This window comes from Cryptomeria japonica, chromosome 8, assembly GCF_030272615.1.
Source record: "Cryptomeria japonica chromosome 8, Sugi_1.0, whole genome shotgun sequence".
Classification (NCBI taxonomy): domain Eukaryota; kingdom Viridiplantae; phylum Streptophyta; class Pinopsida; order Cupressales; family Cupressaceae; genus Cryptomeria; species Cryptomeria japonica.
Window position 1 is genome coordinate 468255138 of NC_081412.1, and position 15640 is coordinate 468270777.

Below are 15640 nucleotides of genomic sequence, written 5' to 3' on the forward strand. Positions count from 1 at the left end.
CTAACCCTACTAGGATTAGGTTAGAAAATATCAAAATAAGATCAAATCGACAGAATGACCTGATCTTGCGTATATATCAATTTTGCAAATGTCCTCTGCAAACTAGGAAGGAATGAAATCATCACAGAAGGGAGAAATCTTTGTGTTTGTATGCATTGTGGCAGTACTTGCATAATAAAAGTCTTTGATCTACATTGAATGGTCATAGGTGTCATCTAAAATCAACCTACAGAGTCATGTCTGGAGTAATGGTGATCACCCACAGTCACCTGAAAGTGGTTGAGCTGAAATCTTATTAGATTTGGGTGGTTGACGGAGGCAGAACAGTCATTCGACCATAAAGTCACCAACCACCCCTGCACTTTGTTTGAATCTCAATGCTCATCAAGGTTTGAAAATGGGTTATCGAATCATCCTTGTTGCGCCTAGATGGACACACGAGATCGCTCCAAATATTCCTCCAAAGGGCTCAATTGAATGTTTAAAACATAATTTTTTATCGACCCCTTAAGTGAAAATCCACAACCGCAGATGTGTCGCATGGTGGGTCGGGTCCACCTCCTTTATATCACTGCATCCACCTCATGGGAAAGTGGAGAGCATTAATCTCCCTGTGTTTCGGCTACCTTGCGCGACCATTTTTCTTCAATCTTCCATGCTATGGGATTGTGGGGAATCAAACTACTTACTTTTATGTTTACCCCACGAGGTCCATCTGGACTCCACATGTGGCTCATGGGGTGGCGAGGGAACTGTCTGCCTTACATTACTTGTTCCCCTACCAAGTCGCCTTGCTATTGAACTCTGTGGTGCGGGATAGCTGAGAACGAAATAGCTTCACTTCATTTGTTACCTCTTGGGGTCACTTGTGCCTCTAAAAATTTCTTGCGGGATGGCGGGGAACACCATCTACACTATGTGTTTGTTACCCCACACCTTTTCTTTATGCTACCTTTTGTCTTACAGGATAGCGGGAAAACCTTTCCCTCTTTACTTTGTTTGTCTCACACCACAATTGCCTGTTGTTATTTTCCCTCACACCAAGTCACCATCTCCTGCTATTCCTCACCACCTTTTCTCTTTCTCTTCTACCTGCATCGGGAGGTGGTGGAAGAAAGAGCAATTTTATTTCTTCCCATTCATCCCACACAAGCATTCTGCTTCTTTACTTCCACCATTCGGGGGGGGGGGGGGTGGGGGGGGGGTGGAAGAAAGAACAATTTTCTTTCTTCCCAACCATCCCATGCAGGCATTTTGCTTCTTTTCTTCTATCGTGGGGGGGGGGGGGGTATTACTTCCTAGTTGGTAAGGGGGAAAGAGGGGAAATTGGCCCACTTATGACTAAAAACCCTCCAGCCGGTCTCTATTAAGAGATTTGAACGATGTAGCCGGTCAACACAAAAATAGAATTTTAGAGCCTGAAAAGGATTTAAGGTATAAAACCTTAGGGTTTAGGGCTCATTTAGAAGGTCTTTTGTAGGGTTTTATCCATTCTGTGATATCTCAAATCATTTTTTTTCATGGCTAAGGTTGACACAATTTTAGTCAACACAAACCCTAGCTCATCAGTCTAGCGATAGGTAAAACTTTTTCCTTTGTCCATTATTTTATCCCTTTGGTCTTGTTAAGGTCTTAGCTTAATTTTGGTCTCTTAGGCTTGTATCCTTAGGTTTTCATTTTCCAAGATCTTCATAAATCTAAATATCCCAAAAGCAAAGATTGCAATGGTCGTCCCTAAACTCCATCTTGAAAAACAACAAAAATATAGGTTGCTCCTTTTAGTTGCATTGGTCCTTCATCAAATTTGCATTTGTCACTCTCTTAATTGTATTTCATTTCATCCAAGATTCCAACAAAATCTCAACAAATAAATCGAAACATTGGCCCAATTTCATCACCAAACATCTGTGATCTTAGTCCAAAACAAACATGATGACTTGTCATTATTGGTATCATAGAGAAGGTGACCCTCTAATTGAAATATCATCATCCTTGTATCGATATTCCAACTCTCATGGGACCATGTCACCATATTCAAACAATCAATCATGCCAGACCAACTTATACATATCCCAAAACTTGATCAAATTTATCATAACCAAATAAATTAATCCATACTTCTCCATCACTAGAGGAAAAACTAGCTCAAGAAATAGAGATTTTAGACATAAAGTGAAAAACACTAAAAAGAGTAGATCTTAGATGTCTAAATTATCTCAAAAATTTAAGGGTCCAAATCCAAACTTTGAGCCATTTGACATGCAAGCTCTCATTGCACAATTAGACATACAAGCCTTAATCTCACAAATAGACATGAAAAAGGAATCTCTGACAATGACCACAAACTTCAACCAAGTCCCAAACCAAATCGCATTTGGTCAAGTTCCATTTCAAACTTCATTCAACCAAATCCCAAATCAAATTTTGTTCGATCAAATTTGGAACTAAGACTTGTTCAATCTGACACAACCAAATTTCAACATGACATAACCAGGGGGTAATATCATACAACCAGAGTTTGGTATAATTCAACTAGGGCCACCACCAAGTTATGAACCAATTTTTCTTCCAATGCAACCAAGTGTTCTTCAATCTAACACACAACCCTCAGTACCATAAGTAATTGTGCAAACAAGTCAACCCCTACCGAGCTCACATACAATAACACAATCAACTTTTCCTTTGATCACATCACATGTCATTGAATGTCCTCTAATATCCTCAAATACATCATCAAGGGTGACCCAAACAAACACAAGTGTGGTTAAAAACACACCACCCTTTGGACATAAACAAAACATATTCAATGTCACTCATTGCACAATAAGGTCAATCAACAAATACCTTGCAACACACAAACATAGAAGTGATATCACAAACAAAATCAACCAAACAACAAATAAGTCAACCTAAAACTCTCAAAATTTTGCTTTGAATACTAGTCCATACATAAGAGATTATTTCAAGACATGACCATCTACCTATATCTAGAAATGGCTCATCCTCCCATCAAGATAGCCTCCATATCTCCCACCATTTCCTCATCCCCTAAAATTTCACAAGAGAAATCTACACCATCTCCATCAAATGATACATCTAATTATGCAACCTCTCAAGGGATATCCACAATAGATTCCCAAGCTAATCCAATTCATGATGCAAGTCCCTTCCATGCTTCAGAAATGCAAGACCCAATACCACCATATGCTCTCATTTCAAATAGTCCCTTGCAAAGTCCATACCCCTCATGTCAAAACATTGAATCCTTTCCAAAAACCCCCATACATGTTCAAAATCATATCTCATGCCAAGAGGATGATATAGAGCATAAATAAATGATTAAGATACCAAAACCTTTTCATTCCACCCAATTGATGACCAAGATCCCATCTTCCCAGAATCCCATAATGATCCCACTATACCTATCCATCCCATCTAAGGTGATCCCTTTTCATCTTAATAAAACGTTGTACTTTCAAGTCCTATTGGCAATCCACTCTCAGAGCATGATCAAGATATCCCTTTTATCCTTTTCAATGATCCCATTGAAAGTCAAGAGCAACCCGCCCTTAAAATGGAGTACGATGATCCTCCTCCTTCTCAAGATCAAAGCATCCCTTCATCCTCATGTCATAGTCGTTCATATCCACTTGAATATCTCATCATCCCTCCTAATCTCCTACATGATCCTAATCCACTTCATGATCTTATCATGCCTCCTAATGTCCTACATGATGAAAATATGGCAAACATGCATCTTGGGTGACCAAAAAAGTAAAGAGAAATAATTCATCCATTAGTAAAAACTTGGCAAATATGTGCCCTGGGCAAGTACCATGATGAAAACCTAGCAAACAGACGTCATGTGTAATCCTTCATCTTCTTGCATTCCACACATGGGGGCGGGTTTCATTCATGTTATCCAATCATATTGTATCGTATTGTCCCTTATTATCCTTCATCATTCATATCCATTATCTTATCTATATGCATATCCTCTTTTCCATCTTTGATCTTGACAAGGCTAAGGATCTTCCTAAGCATCACACATCCTATTCATTTCACCTTTTCAACATCCTTTTTCTCCATGTTTGCTTCCCTTATCACACCCTTATCCATTTTTTATCTTGCTTGTCATATCCATGTCCTATTATTATCTCCCTAATCCACCCTTGATCTTGATATAGAAGAAGGACGTAAAATGCAAAACATGTTTTAAAAAAAATCTCTTGACATGTCCATTCTAGTGGACCGCATGCCATATAGTGCACCATACTATCACTTTGTCTTGTCGTGTACAAATCCTTAGCTTGGCAAAAGCATGTTATCCCGTCATTGGATAGCCCTTAACAACAAAAATAGCTTTGATGTCATTATAAATCCCCACTATCTTTCCTCTATCTATTTTTGTTCCTTATGTCCATTCATTCATCGATAATGTCCCTACCTTCTTAGAGATCAGGGGCAAATAAATGCATCTTGTCTAAAGTCCTGAAAAAACCCTAAAAATTGCATAAAGTCTTGAAAAAAAATCCTAAAAAATTGCATAAGGTCCTGAAAAGATTTAAAAAATCCAAATAATGCCTTCAAAAAATCCTAAAATTTTCAAATTGTCTTGAAAAAGGTCCAAAAACATTCATATAATGTCTTGAAAAAATTATTAAAAAAAATCCAAATAACTGTCCTAATTTTTTTTCCAAAAACATTCATAAAATGTCTTAGAGAAATAACAAAATCATTAAATATCCCTAAAACCTTAAAAATTGGAAAACATTCAAAATCCAAAAACAATCATTTCATTCATCAATAAATTGCCTCTTGCAAAGATAGAAATTTGAATAGACGCAAACAGGAAACATAAAAACAATGCTCTTAATGAATAACACACCAACAAACAAACTATCATATCGCGTCAACAATCAAACATATCAAACTTGTCATGTCAATCAATCAACATTATCAATCCTTTGCCCATTATCATTTGTCTTATACAACTTGTGTGGTATGCTCGAAACCAGACAATGTCTATCTTAAATGAGGTACTTCATTCCTGAAAAATAGACATCATGATTATCCTATTTTATACAAATTATCAATTTTGACAATGAGATCAAAATGGTTGTTGACTTTCTTGGTATAGTAAATCTTATCTTTAATTGATTTATCTTTGATCATGTTCCTATGCTACTCAAGGATGTCACCAAGTGATGAGAGTGGTTGAGATGGTTCATAGTCTTTTTGTTTTTTGTTTTCTGCTTGTGGGATGTTTTTATGACATTCTAGGGCTTGTATGTCTTGGGTGTCTATGTTGGCACATTCACTTTATGGTTTTCACACATACTTTGACCTTTGACATACACTTGTTTCAAGATGTATTGGGGTGTTCCTTGTTTCCAATGTGTCTATTTTCTATAAAGTGATCACATTATCACTTTGGCTTTCTATGTCATGATGTGACACATCTATTTGCATTAAATAAAACTCTCAAGGTAAAGTGCACTCATGAAAGCAAGGTTTCACCATTTAGTAACTCATTTCCATCTAATTTCCACTTCCTACTAACACGTCTTTCGCCAGTCCTTGAGGTCCTCTTGGTCTCATGCTATGGTACACAAAAACATATGCATCCTACACCCGCAACATGTTAGGGCATAAACATATTGTGTGCTAGAAATGTGGGATCAACCTGCACTGCAAGGAAAACAACTCAAACACACACATGGAACATTGCATTAGAGGTTAGAAATCAATAAAACAAGTTAGTGAATCTAAACTCTTTAAAATCATTCCATGCTCCTCTTAGCCTCTATCTCTAAAGATCCTCAAGATTCAAGGTGGCCCTCACTTGGAAGAGCACTTGATCTCTTGGATGACAACCTAGAGAATGAGATTTAAATGATTCTAGGATCAAAATGGATGCAACTAGGATCCTAATGAATGTTAATATTATGGATGAGAGCTAGGATGCAAGATGCAAGACTAAATGCTCAAGATGATGAAGATAATGCAACTAGATTGATTCCAAAATAAAGATTAAATGATACCAGATGAGTTAATTAAGATATGAAAATATATACATTTAAACTAGATGATGTCCTAAAATATGATGCAAATGATAAATGCTATAATGCTAATGCTAATGCTAATGTTTGAATATGACTTGAATGAGCTCCTTAACCTGCAAAATGACTATAATTTAGATGCACAAAGAGATTGGATTCTTTTGAAGAAGGAATGGGCTCTATTTAAAGGTAAAATAGAGAAATGGATGGTTGAGATTGAGCAATATCAACAAGGGTTAGGATTGAAATTTGTCAATCCATGTGAGGGATTCAATCCAATCCCAAGTTGACAAATGTCACCTTGAGAGGTCTTGAGAGGAGATGTAAGAGGCATTAAATGTCTGAAGAGACATGGTGGTTACCTTAGGAGGTAAGGTTATGGTTGGGTTAGTGGATAACCAATGGATAAATCCTTTACCCAAGAGGTAAACTCTTGTGCAAGGGTTAACAGGATAACTAGGGTCAAAGCCATGAGTTCTTGATGAGACCCTTGGGTTAGATGAGGGTTGAGTTAGAGAGAAAGTCTCTAATCATGAGGGGAGGTCGAATTAACCATTAATGTTTAATAAGGATTTGGGGGACAAATTTGTAAGAGGCCTTCCAAATTTGGGGAAATCAACAAGTTAACTTGTTGAAGAAATGAAGCCTTTAATGCATTTAGAAGACTTTCTTTCAAATTTGAGAAGTGACCTCCTCAAATTTAGGGAAAGTAAATGATTAGGAGATTAGACATGATTAGGATGGGATTAGGAGGTTTCTAGAAGGATAATTAGGAGGCAAGTGGGAGATGTAGGATTTTACAAGTGGGTGAGCGAAAATAGGATTTAGTTAAAATAAAATTGATTTATTTCAATTGTTGATTGCAACTTGCATTTGATAGATTTAAATAATTATTGATTTATTTAAATGTGAATTTTGAATTTTTGCAAGGGGGGATTTATAAATAAATTTTGATTTATTTATTTGCAAAGGGGGTTTTAATTAAATGTGGATTTAATTAAAAGGGGAAAGGGGATAAATGGAGATTTTTAATTAAATCTGAATTTAATTAAAATGCCTAGGGGGGAGGGGGGATTAAATTAAATGTAAATTTAACTATGTTGGCCATTTGGTGGAATTGATTATGTGTTGCATTGATGTTTTGTCATTGATGCCAACACTAGCTATTTGGATGCTTTACCGGCACCCTTCAGGTCCCGATAGGTTGAGTGGTTTTTGGTTGATTTAGATACGACATGATCTGGTAGGTTCCAGTATAGTTTGGTGATGGAATTGGCTTGTTCATGATACTCATGCTCATACTCGGTCAGTTGGTTTTGGTCTAGTGATCGGATGCTATCTTGCTTACTTAGAAGCTTGGTTTCTAGTTTCGGGGAGGGTTTCACTGGCAAAGCTTTTGATGAATTGCATAAGTGGTGCTAGTGCAGCTTCTGGTGGAGTTTCAGGATGCTTTTGGTGATCATGTTCGAGACTTAGCGGATGGAGATCATTGTTGTAGCGTGTGGACCTATACCAGGTCCCGGTTGATCTAGGTTATGGACCGACTTTGATGTAATGTGTGGATTGGACCTCTCGATGTATTTTTGAGATGTCTTATGTGTTGGATATTATTTGTTTGGTCTAAGGCCGACATGGTTTGTAATTATGTAATTGGTTTATTATCTGGTGGACGACCTAATTGTTTATGGTCAAGGGTTTGTATATATAGATGTAAGATCTCATTGTAGATCATCATGGTTATGTTAGAGGTCATGGTCAAGGAATGTAATGTGCAAATAATATAATATCATTCGGGCAGAGGATTTGGTCGAGCATTGGAGATCGAATTGAGTTTATGTAAGAGGATTTAGTCCTCCAGTATTGAGCTTAACCAAAACTATACTCAGGCATAGGAGATGCTATCTTTTGCAGTTCAACACTTCTCTAGATTGTAGTCTGGATTTATACGTAGTCAATGAGGCTCCTTTTGTGATGAGCAGTGTTCTCTAGGCTATTGGCCTTCCTACAAGTGCAGGTCCCTCAATTGTAATTCACATACTTACTGCAAAAGTATTATCTGACTGTGGGTAGGCTTCCCACCGTGGTTTTTCCCTTTACCGGGTTTTCCATGTATAAATCTTGGTGTCATGTGGATGGTATTTATTTTGTGATTATTGTTTATGCTTAATTGGTTTAACTGCTATTTTGGTATTAATGTTTTGGGTTCTGGTATTAAAGCTTTAAATTGCTAATAGTTCTGGTAATTTGTGACAACTAATTCAAACCCCCCCCTCTCTCAGTTGTCTTCCGGTTATTTGAATTGTCTAACAAATTAAATGGCTTAGATAGAAGAAGGGAAATATTAATCAAATCTTTAATTTGATTAATAGGATAATTAGAAGAATAGGGATATTAATTAAATATTAATTTAATTAATTTGAATAATTAGGGATAATTAAATAAATAAAATTCACTTAATTTGTTGTGCAACTTTTAGGTGTCTACACATATCATAATCATGCATGTAATGTAGTCATAACCTATAATGCATACATCATATCATCCTGCATATACATGTTAGTAGCATAATCCATACATCATTACATCACATCACATTATTGCATTGCATCATAATAACACATGGCATGACATAAGCATCATCATATAAGAAATATAACATGTACATAAGCATAATATAAACATCTCATATAGTCTCCAATAATATCTACATCATATATATCATAAAATGTATCAGAACTTACAAAAATCAAATTATATGTATTAAGTGGATCTTGTAGGCTCAATACGAAAGCAAACAATGTCTACAACAAGAGCCAAATATATCACTATCATTCAAAGTATCACTGGGTACTCCCTCCATCCTCTTGGACCCTATCCTATCCCAAGGACTCAAGTGGCCTCAATGGTCCTATCACTCCTACACTGCTATGTGTCCTCCAAGAGTGTGTCCTACTACTTGACTTGCTTTGTGCTTGATATGTTGGTGCCCTCTACTCTATTGGTACCACACCCTCGTATAAATCCCTACAATATCTAACCTCCTTACCTATCTAACCCAACTCCCATGCTACCTCACGCATGTTGCCATCTATGATTCCTTGGATGAACTCCTAGATAGCCTCATATGCTCTTCATTATTTGGACATTGTTGTGTCTTGAAGATGCTATAAGTGTAGCTCTCTCTACTATAATAATGTCCCTCTTTGTAATCAGAGATGTTCGCTCTATCTCCCAGGCTATCCTATCTTCTATGTCTTGAGAGGATATGAGAGTATCCCTCTCTACTATTAATAGATCACTCTCAGCCAATAATAATGCTCTCTCTCTTGTCCACATATCCCTCTCTGCAATCAAAGATGCCCGCTCTACAACCTAAGCTATCTTGTTTGTCTAAAAAGCTTCTACTGTTCTTTGCAGCTCTACAATATGTAATCTGTGTGTCTACACTATGCCCCTCAATGTACCATCATCAGATATTTCCTCATCATTATCATCCCATCCAACTCCTCATCATCATCATCCTTGTCCATCTCATCCTCTTTCTCCTCATCATTTCCCTCCTCATCCTCATCTTGTCCTCTCCTCTAACCTCGTCGTGGTACCACCCTCAAAACTAGTATCTCTAAATCTATCAACATAATGGGCATGTGCTCTGTGAACCATCTTACATAATCCATTGTGATCATTGTGTCTACCATATCTGGGCCTACTATCCATTGTCTAGGCTAGAGCTGATCAAACTCTATATATGCAGCCCAAAGTCTAATAATTGGTCCCCAATCTCCAACCTCTTTATTCAACCATGCATAATATGATCTAACTATAGGAACATCTTGTCACTCCCCAAATTGTCTCTTGACTCACTTTGGCAACTGTACCTCAAAAATTATCTATCTGGATACAGTTTTTCCTATGAGGTATCTCTCTTGTCTATAGTAGGAGAGGTGATCAACATCATCTGATCAACTAGGGAAATCTCTCTAAGGTCTCCATGTGAAGTCTTTGAGACAATCCAACTCATATCTCCAATATAATGTATATCCTAGAGGTTCCTATGACAGTGCCTCGATGTAGTAGTAAACATAAGGTAACCCTAGCCACACCTATATATACAGGATCGGTCAACATACTACTGTGTGTTATTATGCCCTAACTTGTAGTAAACTCAATCCACAACTGATGGTCAAAGCCCGTCTGTATGCCACCTAATGAAGATGGAAATATAGCATACAAGCATGCACAGTCCCCAAGCATCACCATGCTCTCTAGTACTCTGCCCCAACCAATAGAAAATCCATAACCTCATCTATTTGACACCCCTAAGCCTAGTATCATTGTGCTAATGATGATCACTAATCTCAAATGTTGTGCCGCCATCATCTCCCATCAAATCACATAGTCCACAATGCATAGCTCATCAGTGTCAACTTCAAACATCTCACTAAGAGCCTCTCTCCTTGTCGAAGGCTCATATGTCGCTAGCTCACCATGAATGGGAACCCTAAGAAAGTGCCACATGTCCTCTAGTGTGATTGTCACCTCTCCCATCGACAAATAAAAAAGACATGTCTCTAAATGCCACCACTTAGCTAATGCAGTGATGAGTCCCATATTTGCCCTTATCTCAAGCATGTACATAATGTGATGTAGTCCTAGGGATAAGAGGAAATCCCTCTCATGCCTCCTCAACTGATGGTGCAAGGATATGCATGCAGGATGACTCTCTTGAGTCTATAATGGAGGGAGTTGAACCTAAATACAATGGGGTAAAAACTTGTGTCAAACTGATGCAGTCAAGGTAGGGAGATCCAATGAAGGACATCCTCGCCTTGTAGCCTAAACACAAACACCATGCAAGCTATACCGGTAATCGGTAACACAACATAGATAAAGAAGAAAGAACAACTAGTAACACCAAAGAATACACAATCAACCAAATATATTTTCCTTTCTATTTTGCTTTTTGTTTGCAGTTTCAGCATTTCTTTATGTGTGTCCCGGTTTTGGCTCACCGGATCCTATGGTGTTGGATTCTACTTGAAGAATTGATCATCTTCCTTATCCCCAAACCGTACAACATTTGGATATTTTTCTGATAAGTCATCTCTATCGATATCCATGATAGTTTCTTGTTACCGGTTGACAATTTCCTATTATTGGTTGCCTATACCTATTTGCATTTGTGATCTACTAGATCCCTTACATAGCTTGTGGAGCCTGAGCATTGATTTTGATGTTCTTTAGCATGTGGCTGACCTTTTCCCATGATCTATGCTTCATCCTTTGGATTCTTCGGTGGAATCTCTTGGTGGAGGCCGACCTTGTTGGTTTTACACGTTAGGTCATGTTCTTCAAGTTTTGATCCCTTTTTGGACCGACTGGATCCCTTGGATTGTATAAATCATTGTATTAAGCATTAGAATGTAATGAATCAAGCAGTTAGACTAAGCATAGATTATAGATATTAAGATTGAAGGTCCCGGTTGTGACCTATTATGTACTTTGAGCATGTTTAGCAGGCCTGTGAGCTGGTTTCTGTAACCCGGTTGTTATCGGTTGGTTGTAATCAATTTTTATGTTATAATTCAATCTATTGCACATTGCCTCCATCATATCTTTGTTTTTCCATTATGTTTACTCTTGTTGACCGATCTGGATTGATCCCTTTGAGGTCCCTCCTTCTGGTGACTACTTCAAGTGGTATCAGAGGGAGTTTTCATTTCAGAGGTTGTGTGTCCTGAGATTTTGTTGTATGGTGGCAGACTGTGGATCCGACCTGCAGCTATAGAGGAGTGGCATAAATGATGGCACGAAGAGAACTAGGAATGGTGGAGCGTGTGGGAATGTAGACCCTGCTGTGATGGAAATGTTATGAGGGATAATAGCTCGGTTGGAAGTCATGGAGACAGCCCAAAGAGGAGGCCGACACATTGAAGATGTAAGTGAAGATGAAGAAGAAGAAGCCCTGGCAGAACAAGTAAACCCACCGACGGTTGATCCAGATGAAGAAAGGTTTTTGAGGGTTTTGAGTAGGGCGAATACTAAACCTTATTTTACCCCATTGGAATATGATGGAAATTTGGATTTAGATGAATTGATGGATTGGATCTCGGAGATGGAGAAATATTTTAATTTTGAAAACACTGCAGAAGAAAGGAAGGTGAAATATGTCTGCACCCAGTTGAAAGGTCATGCATCTCTTTGGTGGGAAAATTTGTAGGTTGATAGACAAAGAAGAGGTAAAGAGAAGATCAAGACATGGGATCAGATGGTTGCTAAGTTGAAATCAAAATTTATGCAGTTGATTATCAAGTGAATCTGTTCTGAAAGTTGCAGAATTTGAGACAAAAGGAATCTAGTGTGAAGGAATACACCAAAGCATTTTACAAGTTGAATATCATATCCAGACATGTTGATGATGAAGCTAGACATGTTGCAAGATATTTGAATGGATTGCAGGTGTCCATGCAAGATGAACTCAGTTTGATCAAATTAGAGAGTGTTGAAGACGCTTACCAATATGCCCTAAAGGTAGAAGAGAAGCTTAAAAAAAGACATGACCAGAGGCAGAGGTGGAACGTTTACCAAAGGAATATTTCAAGGAGGAAGAGGATATACCGGAGGTAGAGGAACCTGTACAGATCAGAACAAGGACAAGGAAGTGAACAAAGAAGGTAATTCATATCGGAAAGATGATAGAAATTTCTATCGGAGGAGAGAACCGGATGGCTACCGGAATGAGAATTTTGGAAGACAAGACAAGAGAAAATTTAGAGGAACTTTCTTTTAAGTGTGGAGAAGAAGGACATCATTCTTTTGAGTATAAGAAGAGAGAGAATACCAGAAGAGTAGTAGTGGTGGAAGAAAACCCCACTGGATTAGATAATAAACTAGAAGATGGAGAACTGTTGATGATGAGGAGAGCTTTGTGTCATACTGGGAGAGATGAAGAGCCCTTGCAGAGGCAGAATTTGTTCAAGACCAGATGTAAGGTATCTGATAAGTGTTGTAAAGTTGTTATTGATAGTGGTAATTTAGATCATCTTATTTCAGAAGAGATGGTGAATAAGTTGAAATTGGAGAGATTGAAACACCCCAAGACTTATCAAATAGCATGGATTCGGGATGAACACAAGTTGTTAGTAAGCGAGCAATGTTTGGTGAAATTGAAAATTGGAAAATATCATGATGAAGTCTTGTGTGATATTATGCCTATGGATATTTGTCACCTTTTGTTGGGTAGACCTTGGCAGTTTGATAGACATGTAGTACATGATGGGAGGAAGAATACACACTATTGTGGCTAGTGGGATGAAGAAAACCTTGTTTCCCTTGGAGGAACCTTTGAAGAATGAAGTCTGTACAAATTCTAGAATATGTTTGGTGGATGGAAAGAAATTCCTGGATGGATTGAGACATGAGAATGTGTGTTTTTCCTTAATTCCTAAGAAGACTGAGAATCTAGAGCATGAAGAGGAACAACCAAAAGAGATAAAATATTTGCTAACAAAATATGAAGACATAATTTTAGATAATGTACCTGATGGATTGCCACCTATGAGAAGTATCATTTATTGCATTGACCTAGTTCCTGAAGCTAGTTTGCCTAACAAATTTACACATCGGATGACATCAGTAGAGAATGAAGAACTGAATAGACAAGTGCATGAGTTGTTGAAGAAAGGTTTGATTAGGGAAAGTTTGAGCCCTTGTGCAGTACCAACAGTATTAGCACCTCAGAAGAATGGAGAGTGGATAATGTGTACTGATTCCAGAGTGATAAACAAGATCATAGTGAAATACCAGTTTCCTTTGCCTAGGATGAATGACATAATGGATTATTTGAGTGGAGTCAAATACCTTACAAAGATATATTTGAAGAGTGAGTATCATCATATCATGATCAGAGAAGGAGACGAGTGGAAGACAACATTCAAGACAAATGAAGGACTATATGAATGGTTGGTAAAGCCTTTTGCGTTAACTAATGCACCGAGTACTTTCATGAGGCCGATGAATGAGGTATTGAAAAAATTATTGGTTAAGTTTATTATTATATATTTGGATGACAATCTGATTTTTAGTAAGACAAAAAATGATCATTTGTTGCAATTGAGACAAGTTTTGCAGAGGTTGAGAGAAGAAAAGTTACTAATAAATATTAAGAAGTGTACTTTCATGAAGGATGAGTTAGTCTATTTGGGATTTGTGATATCTTAGGATGGTTTGAAGATGGACCTGAGAAAGTAAAAGAAATTATTGAGTGGGCTACACCGAAAAGCATTGGAGAGGTAATATCATTTCATGGATTGGCTAGTTTATGCCAGAAGTTCATCAAAAATTTTAGTTCAGTTTGTAACCCTATGATTGAGACCATGAGGATGATGGTATGATGAAAGAATAAGTATCTGGTAGAATACTGAGAGGGGGAGGGTGAATCAGTATACTGAAAAACTGATACAAACTTCCCAATCTCAAATTCAAACTCACAAAGTAAACTTTCACTATCAAGATCAATACTCAACATCAACTGGTAAACTATTATAACAACTTAACAATAAACAAATTCAATATTGTAAACATCAAAATACTTAATCATATCTCAACATATTCAATCTCTCAATTCTTCCAGTTATCATGCCTTATCAGAAGTTAATCAAATCAACAAATAAGATTATAACCACAAAAACATTCACCACTTGACACAAATGTTTATACATGGAAAACCCAAATAGGTAAAAACCACGGTGAGATGAGACTCACAAGGATAGCTATCTGAACTCTTCTGAAGTTCGCCCTGTTAGGAACCAAGCCTGTTAAAGATTTTACAATAACTCCTGATAAGAACTGATTCTGTTAGGAATCACCCGATTAAGGGATTTACAAAATGCCTTGATGAAAAGCAAAATACCTTGTTAGGAGTAACCTCGGTAGAGGGTTTGAGAATCCAAGCTAATGGACCACCTTGTTAGAGGATTTAATAAGTAACCAAGCTTGTTAGAGCTTACCTGGTTAGGGGAATTTAATTATGCTGTAATTGTTAGAAAACAACAGGTTTTCTTGATCTGTCTGAATAGCACTACATTTGCTTGATCAGATCCTTTTAAGCTTCAATCTACTTCTACACAAACTGTAGATCCATTCTCTATTTAGGTAACCACACACTCAACTGGTTTCAGCCAACACTTTGCCAACACTCTTACAAACAACTTCATCGACCTTAAATACAAATCAATTAGGTTGATAACACAACAAAAACCTTATTCTCTCATAAAGATTGCAAACAAGTCGGTTCAATCTTAACCATTAGAAATCATAACAATCTCTTCACATTCTTCAAGAAAATTCCAACCGCTCCATCAGACTTTGTAACTCATCACGCGCTATGCATTGGATGCAATCCACTTTTCTCATTCCCTGGACAATAAACAAACATGCCAAAAACAATCTGCACTGATCCTCATACAATGATCACACGTGTCTCCATCATTACCGCTCATCATTAGATCTTAAACCAACAAACTTGATCGGTTAGGGTTTAACAAAAAACAATAGGTAAGGTTTACCAGTTACATTGC